General features: G+C 41.0%; 1 protein-coding gene and 1 pseudogene across 2 annotated transcripts in view; one reads left to right on the top strand and one right to left on the bottom strand.

Moving 5' to 3' along the window:
- Positions 1-17,872, bottom strand: part of Wdr7 (WD repeat domain 7) — a 277,721-nt gene that overhangs the window by 82,281 nt on the left and 177,568 nt on the right. The gene's annotated exons all lie outside the window — the stretch shown is intronic.
- On the top strand, positions 2,774-3,685 carry LOC110333418 (annotated as a pseudogene).

The following is a 17,872-nucleotide window of genomic DNA, read 5'->3' as shown; positions in this document are numbered from 1 at the left end:
TGTAGGCCCTCTACAAGAGCAGTACACTGTCTTAGTGGCCGAGCCACATCTCCAGGTCTCTAGCCCAGACATTTGGTTTCTCTTTAATGGTAATTTTGTTTATTCATTAAATTTTCAACCTTGTAAATCCTTAACATTCCCTTGGTCATGTGAAACTGTAAAACATACTTTCTTCTCTGCCACAGGCTTAGCTCAGTGCTTCCTTCACAACTGTGGCTTTGGAAAATACCAAGAACTGCTTTGTGCTGTGTGTGTGCAGTAGAGTCAACCCATCCTGGTTTCCAAGAATGACCTACAAGCCTATCCTAGCCCCTGGCCCAGTTCCCACTGCTCTAAGATAAAATGAGAAAAATTACAGACAATAGTATATGTGTCCAGAAGAGAACTGAGTGAACTGGAGAGAATGCTTATGTACGGTAATAATAGCCTTACTACCTCTTACACTTTTAATGGAATTTTAAATAAAGTTATGTCTGCAATAATATTTTCTAATGTTTGTATGAGACAAAACAAAAAATTTGAAACCATACTTAATTTCCTCAAATATTGAGATTTTAGAAATTTTACTGGTCTATAGTGTTTAAAACATTGTAAAGCCCAGCTACTTTGAGAGATTAGAGGTTATAAGGAACTAAAAGGAAAAGTCTTCTCTCTGATTCGCAAACACTAAGCCTTACTCCTGGCCACTGGCTCTGGACACACCAAGGCGCTCTCCCTCAACTCAGTACAGACTGAAATTCTGTATTACATTTTACAGTGTGGAGCCACGGTCAGGGTCAAAGGATGGGTGGCTTAGTTTTCCCCGAATGTAAGCTAGGTGAGTGGTAGCGATGGGGGCAGCTCTTTAGAGAGAATTTCCTGTGCAGCTTGTTGTCTCTACCCCCGTGTACCCAAATGTACACACACAGTGCTAAGTGCAGACAGAGGCAGAACCCACTAGAACAGAAGAAAAGCTGAACAGACAGAAGTCCAGCACTGGATAAATTACAATTAACTTTGAGCCTCTGGCTGTCAAGAGGATTGTGTCAACCTGCAGCCAATAGTGATATCAATAACTAATATTTTAGTGCTAGTTTACCTCATTATTTTGAAGGATATCAACTTTAATCTTAATGGTTTTTAAAAGTGCTATAAAAGAGCAACAGTGCAAGAAAGTATTTTCACTTTGCTCTAACAGCTAAACATTGGGACGAGAGAAAGGCTGAGACAAAGACAGCGAGCTGACGCTGAGGTTAGAAGGGTCAGCACTGTACTATGGCTTACTCACTGCTCTGGCACGGGGAATACTACTCAATCATAAACTGGCAAGAAAAATCAAAAACCAAAAATCCCATCCCGTCCTTAGTATTTTTGTAGGATCTGGCTAGTTACAATGGCTTTTCAAAAATAAATATACAAATCTTAGAACACAGGCACATGAATGCATGTGTACTGTAATGACATTACAAAAACTACATAATGAATTTGTATTCTGGAACATGTATTTATTACAAAGGACAGAGTCTATTTATTGAAAAATGTTATATATACATAATACTACATGAAAACACTGCTTTACCTGAAAAGAACTATAGCTATACGTGCCTATGGGCATCATGTTATTTTTATCATTCCTTTTCAATAACATCTACACTATTTCCACTTTTCCCAATGGCTGAGTCTCATACTGAGACCTTCTGTTCTTCACAGCATACCGCAAACACAACAGGCATGTAGAAAAGCATGCTCATTTGGGCCACAGAGGACACAGCCACCTGCCCTCTCTACATGATAGCACCGCGCCTTGGTTTCTCTATATACTCATTTCTCCATATAGTGACTTTCCACAGCTAATGGATCAGATCCTACCAAGACACAAACTGAAACTGCACAGCACTGCTCTACCCAGTTTGTTCATTAGAATGTCACTAAACAAGAGAAGATCCCTATAAGAGTATTGGCCCAGCCTTTCCTTTCACTGCAATTTTTGCCTGAGATTTATCATCCTTTCTTATTTGAACCGGAAGACCTCCGCGGACTCCTGTGGCTATTGAAGCTGTGTCTGGACCTCCCTGTCTTAAGTCATCTGGCAGCCAGCACCGTGTCAGAAGGTGACAGCAGGGCTGAAAACATACAGGCTGCAGACCAAAGGGAGGATGGTGGAAGAGACATCAAGAGACAGGAGGAGGCATCAAGTTCATAGCTATTCTGGGTTTTAAGACAGAAGCTTAGGTTTTATGACAACCAATGCAGGTGGGAAAATATTAGCTAGAAAAAAAATTAAGAGTTAGAAATTAAAACAGAAGTGAGCATCAAACCATACTTTAACAAGAGACTATTAAACGACATGTTCTTACTGGTTAAAAGGCCACAGCCCTTCAGAGAATTGTTCTCCATGCCCTCGGAGACAAGGCAAAGCTACCAGCGTAGCACAGGGAGGAAACATAAATGACCAGGCTCCGCTCATCCTACACCAGACAGCAGGCCTAGTCAGGACAGCCTCGGCCGGTGGCCTTAGGAACCTGGATGAAGAAACAGTCACTGACTCTCCTGGGTCTGAGGAGCAGACAGGGGACAAAGGGCCATATTCTTAAAATACTTTAATTAATAGCTCAATTACAGGGAAATTCCTGGGGGAAAGCATATTATATACACTTTAAGCCAAATGAATTTATTATGATTTATGCCATTACAAAGAGTGCAAAATGAATAAATAATGATTGGCCACTTATTTCAAAGTGTAACCTAGTGAATGAGGCCTTTTCCCAGTTGTTATGTCCATCAAAGAACAGGGATGGCAGAGTGCCCAGAGAGTTCTATTGCTCTGCTTCGCACAGGTATGTGATTAAAGATGATGCTAATATGTGTTATTTGTAAGTATAGAATAATTAAGATACACTTTTATAACTGGATGCTGGTGGCACACACCTTTAACCACCAGACTTGGCAGGCAGAGGCAGGAGGAATTCTGTGAGCTCTTTCCACTGCTGCTTCTCAGGACAGGGACTGAGAGCTGGGAATGAGCCTCACAGCTCCCCTGGCCCTGTACAGCTGCCTTTCTCGCCTTATGCCTTCAGTGGAGGAACTGTACTGGCAATTTCTGGAGATTTTTCCATCACTGCTTCAAACACCCTGTTGAGTGAAGGATTTTCAATTCATACCCGAGATAGCCTCAAATGTTACAAAGTGACAGATAGAACAGTAATTGGCTGCAGTGGTTTTCATGGAAATTGTCTCACTTTGACAAAGATTATTGAAGCAAGATTACAGATGTATAAGCATTCCAATAACAAGGCCATGACAACAGGGCACATGACAACAATTGCCACAATGCTGTCTACCATCCTGTACACGCACAGCGCTTCTTCCCTTACTATGTTTACAACATCATTGGCAGACTTGAAGAAGGAAAGGGAGCTGTGTACACCTTTGACCCAGTGGACCCTTACCAGAGACACTCTGTCAAGGCAGGAGGCTCAGCAAGTGCCATGCCACAGCCTCTGCTTGACAACCAGGTTAGTTTCAAACGTATGCAGAGTGTAGAGTATGCACCCCCCCCCCCACTCTGAACAGAGCCATGAGGCTGGTGAAAGATGTCTTCATTTCTGCAGCTGAGAGGGATGTGTATACTGAAGGGGCCCTCAGGATCTGCATTGTGACCAAAGAGGGCATCAGGGAGGAGAGTGTTCCCCTGCGGAAAGACTGATGTGTGGGCCACGTATTGGAGCTGTGGCACAAGTTTGTTTTATTAAAAAGAAATGTAAAGTAAAATAAATAAATAAATAAATAAGCCATCATTTCTTTTGATTAAAAAACATAAAAGAACTCTGTTAAGTTAGAGAACTAGCAAATATATTTTAAAACTTATTAGTCTTGTATTAGTTTAACCAAAATAGTTCTAAATTAAAATAATTACATGTTTCCTTTCTTGCAATGAAAAGAATATAAAGTTCAAATTTAAATTCTCCATGATAGAAAGCATAATTTTTTTCCTTGTCTCACTGAATGTCAAATTAACGAAGCTGTATCACACAGAGAAATTCAGTCTCGTTTTGCTTGTGGTTAAGTCATTTTGGACAGCAGACTAGAATATAAGGTAGTCTGGCCATCCTACAAACAGAAGGGTATTTACTGCTCAGTGCACAAAGTCTTCTGTCTGAGAGAAGTAGAAAGTGCCTCTAGTTGGATAGCTGTAGGTCAGCAATGAAGAACTAAAACAATAAAAGCAAATGCTTACAAGATCTGAGATCTGTTCAAATCTAAACCCACTGAATGCTGACCAGTCCAAATATTCCTTTCCTCTCTTCCCAGCAGGCGAAGGGCTACTGAGAGGCTCATCAATGAGAGGGCAGGAATGGGGATAGAGGAGACCACAATTAAGGGCTCGTTCATACACTTAGTAGCTAAATTATCTTTTCACGCACAATCTTAACTGAGGGCCAGCAATGAACCAGATCCTATTTTCAACCCAGGCCCCCAAATTCTAGGCTTGTATGATGCTTCTGTAAGAGCCAGATGAACCAAGAAACACATCAAGTTCCACTAAGTACTGGGCAAACACATAAGCACAGGAGCCTATGAGTGCTAGAGACAGGAGGGCAGAAGATGGCTCAGAGCCGGGGCAGAACTAGAGAACCATCTCACTGCTGTGGAAGGTGCCTGCCTGGGAGACTGAGACACGGAAAACCAGCATAGCTGCAGGACCAACTGTGGGCAAGACAGGGCAGCAGACCATGGTCCAGTAGTCCTCACACAATGGGCTGTGCAGGACCATGAGGAACTGTGGAAGACTGTCGAGGAGCGTGGCCTTGTCTCATTTCACAGTGGAACGCAGCTGAGGCTGTGCACAGAGCATATCATACATACATGGCTGGGGAAAGGGGCGAGCCTGGGAAGACCAGGTAAGCTTCCAAAGCTACAGCAAGAGGTAACAGACCAGCCAGAGAGAACTTCACGGATTCTGGGGTCTAAAAGCTGTTTTAATGGCAGACCAAGCAAGATTCATTTAGGGATTGGCTATTTTCATGAGTGAGTGTGTGTGTGTGTGTGTGTGTGTGTGTGTGTGTGTGTGTGTGTGTGAGAGAGAGAGAGACAGAGACAGAGACAGAGACAGAGACAGAGAGACAGAGACAGACAGAGAGACAGACAGACACTGGCACAACAGCTTGTTTGAATGGCAGTTACATTTAACAAAACAAGTAGGAGCAGAAGATCACTATCTGCCTGCTGACTGTAAGTAGGGGGCAGAAATCCCATTCAGTTTTGGGTATCTCTTTCTGTGTTTCTTTCCCCCTCACCCTCTATATATGTATGCATTGTTTATGTGCCATGACATTCATGTGGAGGTCAAAGGTCACCCTTGGGTATTGATCCTCAGAGTCCACATTTTCTGAGACAGGGCCTCTTGTTTGCGGCTGCATACAGCAGGGTAGCTTGTCACAAAGTGCAAGGTTCCAAGGAATATTTCTGTCTCTGCCTTCCATCTCAATATACCAGTGCTGAGATTATGTTAATGAATCTGCCCTAAGCTTTGAGCCCTGGAAGGCAAAGCTAATACCAATTGGACCAAAACCAAAACTAAAACTAAAACTTCAGAGGCAGCCCTGGGATAGATAGCACTGCCCTGTTCCTAGGGCATGGCATCTAAATTCATGGATCTTCATTGGCAACAGGTGTTCAATCATCAAGTTTCTGGCCCCCTTGCTGAGTTCTCACATGCCTGGTTGTCAGCACCAATTGCACCAATGTGCTCAAGTCTCTTCTGGAACTCCAAACAGTGCCATCTTCTCCAGGCCTGCGGCAGCTGAAAAACCTCCCAGAGTACCCTCATTAGAGAGAATTCCTTGGAAGCCTGCAGCATTTCCTGCTGGACCACAGCCTCTGGGTGAAGTATCTGTTACATGAGACTACCATAAACTTTACAACAGCATGTTGCTCTAAGGCATGGTAACATATTTGAAAGGTAAATCTCACATGGACATCCTAATTGCCCAGTGCCATACATCCCACTAGCTTTGCTAATTACAGAGAGACTGTCAGTCGAGTTCTTGGATATATGGGCTTAGGTGTAAAACCTAAGGGTAGAATTAAAAATCTGAAAATCTTTTATATAAAGAACCTTTAAATATCAAAACAGTGTGAATGGCCGAAGAGGTAAGAGAAGTTGGTGTCTCCGAAACCAAGAGAAGGAAGTCTCAGGTTCCAGCAGAGCTAGAATCATCACATGAGACAGACAGACTAACACAAAGGCTAAGACATGATATTGGGATTAGCCCCTGTATAAGTTACTGCTTAAGGATTCAGTGAGTGAAAGGTGGGGAAATCCTGAGGTGGCATCAGGAAAGAATGGTAGGTGAGAAACCTAGAGGTAGATATGGTTTTTAGTATGGATGTATACAGTCACATAAAGGAAAATAGTTTATTTCTGTGATAATGGTTCCTATGATTACTGATAATAACTTGGTGTCCATATAGCTTCCTACTGATGGAGAATGATGGGTGAGATTCAAGTCCTCTGGTCCTATGTTCTGTATCAACTGCCTCTGGGATCTTTTAGCACCAGCCAGGGCGAGGCTCTAGCCTTTAGTACAGAGCACTGCCTTTCCAAGATGCAGGTCCCCTGTCCTTCCCACCTTGTCTACACTTGACTGACACATAACTGCACTTTAACCCTTTCCTGTCACCCAAGTGCTATTAAACTTCTGGTGGAGGGGACTTGCAAGTAAATCCTGGGTTCTGAAGTTACTACTCAGTACCATATTGTCCATTTGCACAACTGTAACAGATAAGGAATCCAACTATTATTTAAAAGTACATGAAACTCAGGGCTGGGAAGATGCTCAGTGGTTAAGAGTGCTTGTTTGTCTCATAGAGAACCTAGTTCCATTTCATGCATATACATGGTGGCTCGTAGCTATCTGTAACTCCAGTTCCAGGCAGAGCCGAGGTTCCAAGTCCCCTTCTGACCTCCACAAGCAATGGGCACACACAAGGGCCCACACATATATGCAGACAAAGCAGTCATACATATAAAATAAAATGTAAAAGATTTTAAAAAAATGACTACATGAAAACACACAATGAACATGAACCATAAATATTAGTGTTAACCAAAAGCGAGGTGAAAAATCCACAAAAAAAGAGTGAAGAAAAAAAGTGAAATGTTCCATTATGACCTCAAAACTACATCTTCTTTTAAATAATTCATTCAGGATAATTAAGGAAGTTACACTATAAATATTAAATTAAATTAAGGAAGTTACAAGACAAATATTAAAGCAAGCTTATGGTGATCTAGTGAAGAATAAAATCTCATGAAAAATTACTTGCTCTCTTTTCTAATAACAGCAAAGCATGGGCTGGAACAAAGAGCTGCTGCAGGCTAACCTTCCATGGATGCGCAGAGATCACCAAGGCTGTCTGTCCCCTCAGCAAGCGACTGCTAAAGACCAAGACAGCTGTGCGGGCAGCCTGGAGTCGGCATAGGCGAGCATCCAGAATGCTTCTAGGTGCTAGGAAAGGGACAATACTGACTTCCTCAATACTCTTTAACACTCTTTCATTTTACTGAAGGAGAATAAGGGGTTGGGGAAGATGGGCAAACAAAAGTCACTTGGCTGCCCGTTTCTCAGTCTGGACATCTTTGTTTAAGCTTTGACTTGGCTTAAATGAACGAATTAATATTGACAAAAACATCAACTAAGCTAATGAGTTGTTAGTTAAAGCAATAAACATGTCACATTAGAGTCAGCGCAGTAAAGAGGTAATTAGCCCTGGAAAGGCCCTGCTGATTGGAGCTGTTGAAATCCTCTGCTCTTAACCTTTGAGTCCATTATCTAACCTAGAAGTGGTGGCTGTGTTAATGGGAACGCTCCGGTAAACACCAGCCTTCCTCCTCAGCTCCCTTCCTCCTCAGCTCAGCCCATGTCACAGCTCTAGGATGCAAAGGGTATCAGTGTTTACAGGAGCTCTGGGCAAATCTGAACTAGGCATAGGTATTAACGTTCAAACAGAGAAGGTCCAATATATTTTAAAATATTCAAGTTCCTCTCTTTTTTTTTTTTTTTTTTTTTTAACAGAAGGGCACTCAGCAATATATCTAGTAACATAAGCTGCGACAAAGGAAAAGCCAGGTCAAAAATACCTGAAGCAACCAGCATCACAGGCTAACCTCCGAGATGACAATTTACACTCATTTAACAGGAAGAAAAAAAATGCCCCACAGTGACCCTCACTTCTGGAGTCTGCTGCTTACAGAGACCGACTTTCAGCTGGCCCTCTCTCTACTACAGTTCAGCTGGAACATATCACTAATTTACTGAGTTAGCTTCAAGACAATTAAAACGAGTAGCTCAGTCTGTGCTGGAAAATCAGATGCTTATGGAAAAAAATCACAGGTACGATGACAAAGACTTCAACAGCTGGAAATCCAGAGCTCAGTATGTGAATAAAACCTTGTTCTCTGGTTCAGTGGCCCTTTCCCGAAAGAAACCAAAAGCACAGGAAAAGAAGAATTGGACTCTGCATAATATTTATGTCTATTTTTAAAAACATTATGAAGCATATACATTTTGACATTGCTTCTCACAGTATACACAGGTGCCTGGGAGTAGATACTGTTGTATGTGCATAGAAATAGGCAGATAATACATTGTCAGGTTATGGGCATTTTGCCTTTGGAAATCTGTTTTAATTTTGATCATAAAAGCAAACAGAGCCCTTCGATGTGAAGCCTGCACTACCATTGATGTTTGTTTTGAGTGTTTAACACCATTTCCTTTTACAGAGGATAAAAGTACTGCATCCTTACTTTGTGATGTCTAATGAAAGCAAGGGTTTGATATGTAGTTCCCTGAAGTGTACATAAGTGGTGTGTGAGGGTGTGTGTGTGTGTGTGTGTGTGTGTGTGTGTGTGTGTTTTAGAGGAACAGAGACAACTGAACATTTACTATACAGTAAATCAATATATGCTATCTTTTCAGGCTGAGTAATTTTGGAAGGGACAGGAAACAATTAGATGCTTCACTGTATTGGCTAATGTATAATTTTAATGTTAAAAACAACTTTCAAATATAGTTCTTTTTCACTAAATCTGCAAAACAGCTAGATTATATTAATTCTTCAACATCAAAGAAGCGCTACACCCAGTCTTCATTTTTAATGGACATGATAGAAGTAATAATGTTAATCAAACTAAGAAATTTATTTTTCTTTTATTTTACTGACATAGACATTGAAGTAAAACCTGAAACAGAGAATAGCAGCCCCTTGTTATAAAAAAGGTCCAAGTCCTCTAGGATCAGTAATAAAAAATACGAGCACAAAAATATTGTTAACATATGGATTTAATTTGCTTTGATAACATCTAATTCTTTCTTATATCTAGGAATGTATAACAGAACAATAGTGTGTGAATATTTTTGCTGTTCTTGCATACTTGAGAATAAGACATAGCACCAAACCATAGTTTAAAATGTCAGGGTGAAGGTATCAGAAGTAGGAGGGGATCAAATTAGAATCATAAAACTATGATTTTAGTTTCATTAAAAAAAAAAAATCCAATGTCCTTCAGACAATTCAGGCATTTTCTCTCACTCCACACCTTGCCCTTCCATCTGCTTTCAGCTAAAAGGAAAGCCCCATGTTTGTCCCTCTGCTGGCTAAAACACTAAAAGTAATTACAGAGAACTGTGTGGCGCCGAAGGTGGGCAGTGGTGCGCATGTCTAATAAGATGCAGTTATTTGGATGAGAACCGCTTCTTGAGTTGATAGTGGTATTCAGTACGGTAGCATATGCCCTGCGAACAGAGGGCAGGCTCTCCTTCCATTACCTTCTTTAAATTATCTAAACTATTTTTATTTTCTTCAGGCCTAGACATATTTAATTGTAAATTATACTTAGCTTTTAGAGTGAACTTTTTTTAAAGTGGAAAACTTCCTGGACATTAATCCTTCAAAAATATTACAAAACATCTCAGCAAACAATAAGGAAGACACAGCAAAATGGAAGAAAGGGATGAAAAATGCACAAAGCCATCTGTATTTGTCCCCTGGCTGGCAGGCAGCAAGCAGTGCTGGGTGTTGACATGCACTGTTTCATTTATTCTGAAAATAGTTTTGTGAGGAATACAATACTAGTTTCTTTCTTTCTTTTCTTTCTTTCTTTTTTTTGTTAAGAGTGATTAAAAAAAAAAAAAAAGTCATTCCCAGAAAGCGTAAACAACATATTATTGGTACTGCCAGAATGAATGAAGTTTCCTGACTTGGAATCACAGGTTCTGTCCAAATTAGGTACACTGTTTACACAAAAAATATTATCTAGGTTATACCTACATTTGAACACTGTCTGCAAAGTGGTTTTTATGTGGGATGAAGCACTGCATGCTCTCCTCTCTGACAACACCACAATAACATGCTGTTTTAACAGTCTCTCACAGAGTCATCCCCACACATATGGATAGTGGAAGCCCAAGCATCCACATCTCCAGGATGCTGAAGACTGTCCACCAAAACTCTACTGCATTAGCACATCCAAACAAGGCAGAGAAAGGCAGCAGAAATCACAACTGGTTTCCAGCTTGCCCCTTATTAACTCTGGCCCAGTTTAACTGAGCTAGCAATGCCATTTTTCTTCCTTTCAAAATTTGTAGAGGGGGAGTCAAATGTGAAAGGGAGATCAATTCTGCTCCGAGACAGTACAGGAGCTCAGCTTGAGCTCTGCTTCAGTTATGGAAAGAGTCTAACTATACCAGTCAAGTGCACACTTATAAAACTGTATTACAGAGGCAGGAAAAAGAACAAGCATACACCCCAGAAGCAACAAGGAGATTTCATGGTTACTGAAAGGACCAAAGACTCTACCCATGGCCCGCGGTCCTCTGTGTAGATGCTGCAGACAGCATACTACCCACTTGTGTAGATGGCACACAGACAACACATTATCTACCAGCATAGATGATGCACATAGCACACTGTCCCCTGCATAAATGCTATGATCTGAAAGTGCTTAAATCTAATCTCCAAAGTGGAAGTGTTAAGAGTTGGAACCTTTGGGTGGTGATTAAGATACGAGTGCCCTTATTAAATGGGATTCAAAAACCTTCCTCGTCCTTCCTGCCACATGGCATAGATGAGAAAGTGCCACCTATGAGTTACAAGTCCTCATAATACACCAAGCCTTTGGCCATTTTGATGGTGGATGCTCTAGTTTCCAAAACTGTGAGCAATAAATTCGTGTGGCTTAAAAATTATCAACCAAAAAAAAAAAAAAAAAAAAAAGCTGGGCGGTAGTGGCGCACGCCTTTAATCCCAGCACTTGGGAGGCAGAGGCAGGCGGATTTCTGAGTTCNTGAGTTCCAGGACAGCCAGGGCTACACAGAGAAACCCTGTCTCGAAAAACAAACAAACAAACAAAAAAAAATTATCTACCCTTGGTATATTTCTCGCTAGCACCTCGAGTTACTTTGCAACAAATGCCACCTATAAATATTTCATCATGTCTTACTTAAAGATTGACACAGACACACACACACCTCCCACAAAACTATTATCACATCTGGAATAATAATCAACTCTTTAGATTTATCAAATAGACTGTCAGAGTTACAATTGTATCCATTTTTTCTGCCCATTCCTACCTACATTTTCCCCCTTTACGGCCTCTCCTTTTCTTTCTTTCTTTCTTTCTTTCTTTCTTTCTTTCTTTCTTTCTTTCTTTCTTTCTTTCTTTCTCTGTAACTACTTATTTTCATGGTCTCTTCTAATTATAGTACAAATTTCTCTTTCTCTCTTTCTTACATTTTTAAATCTATAGTTTATCCTCTACCTACTGTCAGTTCCTTTATACCATGGAGTTTCCTTAGGTGTGGCTCTGCCGATTACATGCCTCTGACATTACTTCAGATGCTCTGATCTTTGTATCCTACAAAGTGCTACTTGCAGAATGGTACACTTCCAGCAGAAGTGTAGGCCACTCACTGTCTGACTGTCTTAGGGTGGGGTTGGGAACTGTGGTCTGTTAATTCCCTGGGGAATACCATAACTGCACTTTAACATCCCATCTTCATTTATTGGGTAGAACACTATTGTTAAGAATTTCTCGGACAGGAGACGTAGCTCAGCATTTTTCTGTTCCTGGCAGAGGACCAGATCTCAGGAGTTCAGTTCCCAGCACCCACACTCCATGGGTCACAAGCACCTTATAAAGTGTTTAAAAACTGCTTCAAAACTGTGAGGCACTGTACACGGAGAATTCCATGTCAGATTCCTTTCTTATTAGCACCTAATATACTAATAATAATTAGTATGATTATTTATAACACAGAGACCTATTAGTTCACAATGACTATAAATAAAAGATTGTATCTGACCTGCCAGATACCAAGCACCAATACCACTTGCTCTCTACATACCTTCCCCTACCCCCCCCCCAAAAAAAACCCTAGAAGAAACACAGAACAATGCTTTCTCAAGTTTTCCTATTACCAAAAAAGAAACTAATATAACACAGAAATCCTGCCACACTCTGGGGTTCTACAACGCCTAAGCTTCTTTGGCATTAAGTCTTTGCTTCACCAAATCTGCCCTCCACATACTGTACGCACAGTAGATAGACTTACAATAGCATCTGTGTGCTTCCTCATTATACTATTTCAATAGTATATATATATATACATATATATATGTATATATATACACACATATATATATATCTTTGTATTATACATTTAATATTTATTTCAACTTCCTTAATTTTTCCAATTCTTTCATCATTCCATGAAACAATTAAAATTTTACAAGTTCTACTGTTGTGTAATTCATATACACACAGAGATTCTAGCACTTTTGAGTAAAGAAGCTTAAAAAAAAAAAAAGATAACCAGAAGTGCAGTTTTCTCAGCAAGGCAGTGTGTTCAAGCACAAGATCATGCAGTCAACAAGTCCCTTCAGTGAGGGCGGAACTCCTCAGCTACTTCCTCTGTCAGGAAGAACCAGGTACCTTACCCTAGTTTCCAGGTAGAAAAAGTATAAAGGTCTGCCGCACTTTCCACAGGGCATGAAAGGTGAAGTGAAAAATTTTAGAAATTAACAGGATATAAAATAGATTAATAAAAGTTACACAAACCTTAATGGTGGATGAGATACTTCCTGTTATAATTTTAATCAAGGCTTAAGTTTGCCTTTTCAATTTACATGGAAAACATTCAACCATCACCTAAGGCATTAATTAATAGGTAAGACAACGATCTTGATGTTTATAAGTCAGGAAAACAGCAGAATTCAGACTAAAACTGCTATACAACATGCCAAGAGGACAGCCACATGAGAAAATCTGAGGAATGAATCTACAAGGATTCACATAATTCTGCCTATAAGACAGTTGATTCACAGTGAATCATCTGCTGAGAAAAATGTGTTGTTAATACAGTGGTCAACCTCAGGCTGCTGAAATATGGACTGAGTCATAACTAACCTGTGAGCATGCATGGCCCTGAGAGTCATTGCTGTTTGTCTGCGGGACAGATGTTAATCTGGGCTCACATTTATACGGGACCTGCGTTTATGATTTCATTGTCAGGTTGGGTCATGTAAACTCCCATCATTTCATCATCGTTGACTTTCAAGCTGGCAGTTACATACAGTATAAGTTAATACACACTACTTTTCTTAGCCCTTGCCTAGGTGAGGCAAATAACGGCATGGCTCTTCAATGTGTGGTGTGTGCACTTAGATGACAGATAGATGGAAGGTACAGCTAAAATGGATGGCACTGCAACATTTTACAACATATAATGGAACTGTACTTTTATTTAGCATTAAAATTATTACATCTTTTGAGCCTACACATTATATACATATATATGTGTATATATGCTATATAAATATCCACAAAGCAAACTCTATGGTTATAAAAATTATATTGATGGACAATCTGTAGGTACAGCAATGTGACGTCTGGCAAGGAGAAGAGTTAAAGTGATTTTCTGCATAAATACCACGTAATGCCGCCGTACCTGGGGAGCGACCACATCAATATTTGAAGGCTTGTGCTGCTGCCCAGAACTCTGCTCTTCCCAGAAGTACAGGGGCCTGCTCCAATCAAACCAATGCTGCATGAGGCAAAGGGAAGGTCACAGAACTGGCACAGGAGACACCGGGAGCAGACTGTTCTCATAATATGATGGTCAGCCAGACAAAGCAGAATTTTAAATGGGTTCGGGTTTAATGCATTACTTTCTCTTTGCCAGAAACTCTTTTTCAGTGCTTAAGAGTCCAAAGAATTCTCCACCTGCCAATATTATTCCCTCTTTAGCATGAAAACACGAGTGAATCCTCTACTTGCCATTTTTATTCGTTCCTTACTCCCAGAACGCTGTCCCAGTGAACTGACAACCACAGCTAAAATGGATGGCACTGCAACATTTTACAACATATAATGGAACTGTACTGCCTTTTCTATTTGGGAGAAAATACATTGTAATGTCCACTGGGACTGGGGAAAAGAGATTAGAGGCACCATTTCTCCAGCCTGATAAAATACCTCATAGCAGGCCAGGCCATGGCAATTAAAAAGCAAATAAAAGTTAAATATAGAATTTGTATATCTATTGTATATTATAATCAAAGATTTAATCTTGTTAACAAATCATTAATTATTCCTTATCACTAACATTCTTCAGAAGTAGTAGGTAAGGGACAGGGCTTTATTAGGCCATTGAGATGCAAACTGGAGAGCAACAGTTACTTACTGTCATCCATCCATCAGCAAATGCAAAATAAGGTGTGTGCTTTAACCACACAGTTTCTTTTGTCTCTGTTCTGGTTCTTTCCAGTTGAAATCTACTTCTTTCAGTAACTACAAGACTTTATTGTATAAAAACATATGTAAGCATGATAAGAAAGCTCTTAGGGGGAAAAAGGAGGAAACTGGAGAAATCGAATTTTCTTTTCTTTCTTTATTATTATGCCCACCCCACCCCCCTCTGTGTAATGTGCACGTGTGTGAGTGCACGTGTGCCCAGGGGCTGGTTGTTCTCTTTCAGCTTTACATGAGCTATAGAATCTAAGCAGGGTTGAAGGGCAAGCCCCTCTACTCAGGGAACAAGCGCCCCAGCCCTTCATGTTCCTGCATGTCCCTTCATGTTCCTGCATGTCGCTTCATGTTCCTGCATGTCCCTTCATGTTCCTGCATGTCNCTTCATGTTCCTGCATGTCCCTTCATGTTCCTGCATGTCGCTTCATGTTCCTGCATGTCCCTTCATGTTCCTGCATTCCCTTCATGTTCCTAAGGGGTGAGTCGAGTGTACATAGAATGCGTGGGAAGAACAGAAATCAAACTGAGGGGTTTGAGAGAGGATCTTTCACCAAACCCAGAGGTCAGTTAGGTAGACTCCTTGGCCTGTACGCCCCACCCTGGGATTTGCTTGCCGCATCCCCCTCACGCTGGAAATACAGACACTAAGTCCTACACTTGGTTGTCACATGGATTCCGGGGAGCCAAGTCCATGCGCTCCTGCTTGTATGGCAGGCATTTCACACATCGAGCCATCTCCAGCCCCAAGAAAATAGTTTTTTGGTTGGTCTCTCAAATACAGATAATAACATAAACCCCTAATTCATAACACTTTTATGGAGATTATCATTAGCACAAGGAATCAAACAGAGAAGGAAATTGCAGAGATCGGCAAGTCCCCAGCTTTGTGACTATATTTAGAATTGTACCAGTAAATTATTCCTCCTGAACACTTGACATTGTACAGTACCCCAGCTCCAAATCAGCTGCACTTATCCACAGAAATGTTAGGCAGGATGTTAGGCATCTACAACTGAACCCCTGCAGTGATCCTATAAAGAGAAAGATGCCTCCCTCCCAAGTAGGTGTAGCTCACTGAGCTTTGCAAGCTGGCAGGTGGCTCCTAGAGCAGCTTGCACCAGCCTGTGATGTTTAGGAATAGTGAGCTGCACCACGGCTCCTGTTCCTCCTTCTCATGAGTATCTGAACCAGCTCTAAAGAAAATAGTCAGACACTTCAACCTGAGCTCTCTGGCCAGTTTCTTGATCACTCACACTCTGGACTGTCCTTGAACTCTCTGAGGAAGTCTAATCTTAGCTGTGACAGAGTGCCTATCCCTATCCTTTAGTGTTGATTCTTCCTCAGGTTTAGATAGACAAAGGAGCGGCTGATATTTTGTACACACATTTTCTGAGACTCTAAGAGTCTCTTTTAACTCCAGGACAAGGAATAGGCTCCCTCTTTTTTGAATTGTTGACCAACCAGTAGAACCCCATAAAGCCTCACACATTACAGGCTACAGCCACTGCTTTTGGTTGCCCTGTAGAACGTGACAGTAAAACCCTCTTGGTGAAGGCATTGCACAACTGAGTAATAAAACACGGGCAAATCAGGGTAGAACAGGCCTAGAAGCTTCACCTCCACCAACTAGCTTTCACAGAGCTGGAAGATGCTATGCACGGTACTGGAGCAGAAGAGTGATTACCAGTCTCACCTAGGTGTGAAAACCCTGACAGCTACAGTAGTGACTGCCCTTACATGATAGGCCCACTGGTACAACAGTGGCACAATTGTTACCAGAGTAACCAACCATTTTCACAGTGGATCTGATGCTCATTTCATGAGCTGCAACCCATACCGGGTACTGTCAATGAAGTCAAAAAGTTTATGTCTAAATAGGCTATCGACCCTAAGGAAGGATCTATTATAATTATTTTGCTAAGGGTTCATACTATTAAAATGACTCCTAATAACATATTGTTATACTCATGTATGAGTACATCTCTCAGTCCTCAAGAGAAAAGGTTTTCCTTGCAGTGATAGCAATAACACGGAGACTACCACCTCCCATGGGGCAACATGTGAAGAATATCAGACTATGAAGTGTTCAGGACTAAATCTGATGTACATGACATACTCCTAACATTCAAGACTCAGATATATTCAACCAAAGAGGGCTTGGAAAGATTGCAAGAGCCAGAAGTCATAGCAGGGCAGTTGCACGTATGACCTCACAGTAGTTGTGATAGGATGCATGAGACATGCACATGCTCAAGCCATCTAAGAATCACAGGATGGAGGAGAGAGTGGATGTGAAATTCCACCAAGTGGCTGAGGAGCTACTGGTATTTGACAGCTGCTAGAAGAGGAAGAGCCCATTTCTGTTGTTTTCTTCTTTGTTTATTCTACTGGTGTGATACCTGGTAGATCTACCACACTCCACAACAGGCCCCCATACCCAAGAGTAGTTGTGGAAACATAAACTGAACAAAATGTTATTTCCTTATTTTTAAAAGAAGAAAACTTGAAGTTAGATTCATAGGGAGGTTGGGGTGGATCTGGGAGGAGTTGGGAGAAGAGTAAATTTGATCAAAATACATTGTACTTTTAAATTAATAAAAGTATCATGAAGTTTCTCATTAACATCTTGTAGTGTTAAACCACATTCTACTATGAAATACTATTGATTTCACTGTATAGACAACTGATGAAGCTTCTGTCTGGGGTGGGGGTACACCTTAATTTCCTTGCTCCCTTCAAGAATTTCCAGGCCCCAACATAAGACTATCTCAAAATAATTTCTTAAGCACTCTGGGCTAAAGGTACCTTTTATAGTCTTTCAGAAGAGTTGCAAAATGGAGATGTAGTAATATATTTCAGAGCCGGGCGTGGTGGCGCACGCCTTTAATCCCAGCACTTGGGAGGCAGAGGCAGATGGGTTTCTGAGTTCGAGGCCAGCCTGGTCTACAAAGTGAGTTCCAGGACAGCCAGGGCTACACAAAGAAACCCTGTCTCAAAAAATAGAAAAGAAAAGAATAAGTTCAGAGGTAGCTTACCAGATGCATGATATCGAAATACGTCAAAAAAAAAAAAAAAAATCAC

This window comes from Mus pahari, chromosome 15 (genome assembly GCF_900095145.1).
Source record: "Mus pahari chromosome 15, PAHARI_EIJ_v1.1, whole genome shotgun sequence".
Lineage (NCBI taxonomy): Eukaryota > Metazoa > Chordata > Mammalia > Rodentia > Muridae > Mus > Mus pahari.
This window is presented reverse-complemented; position numbering and strand designations above follow the sequence as displayed.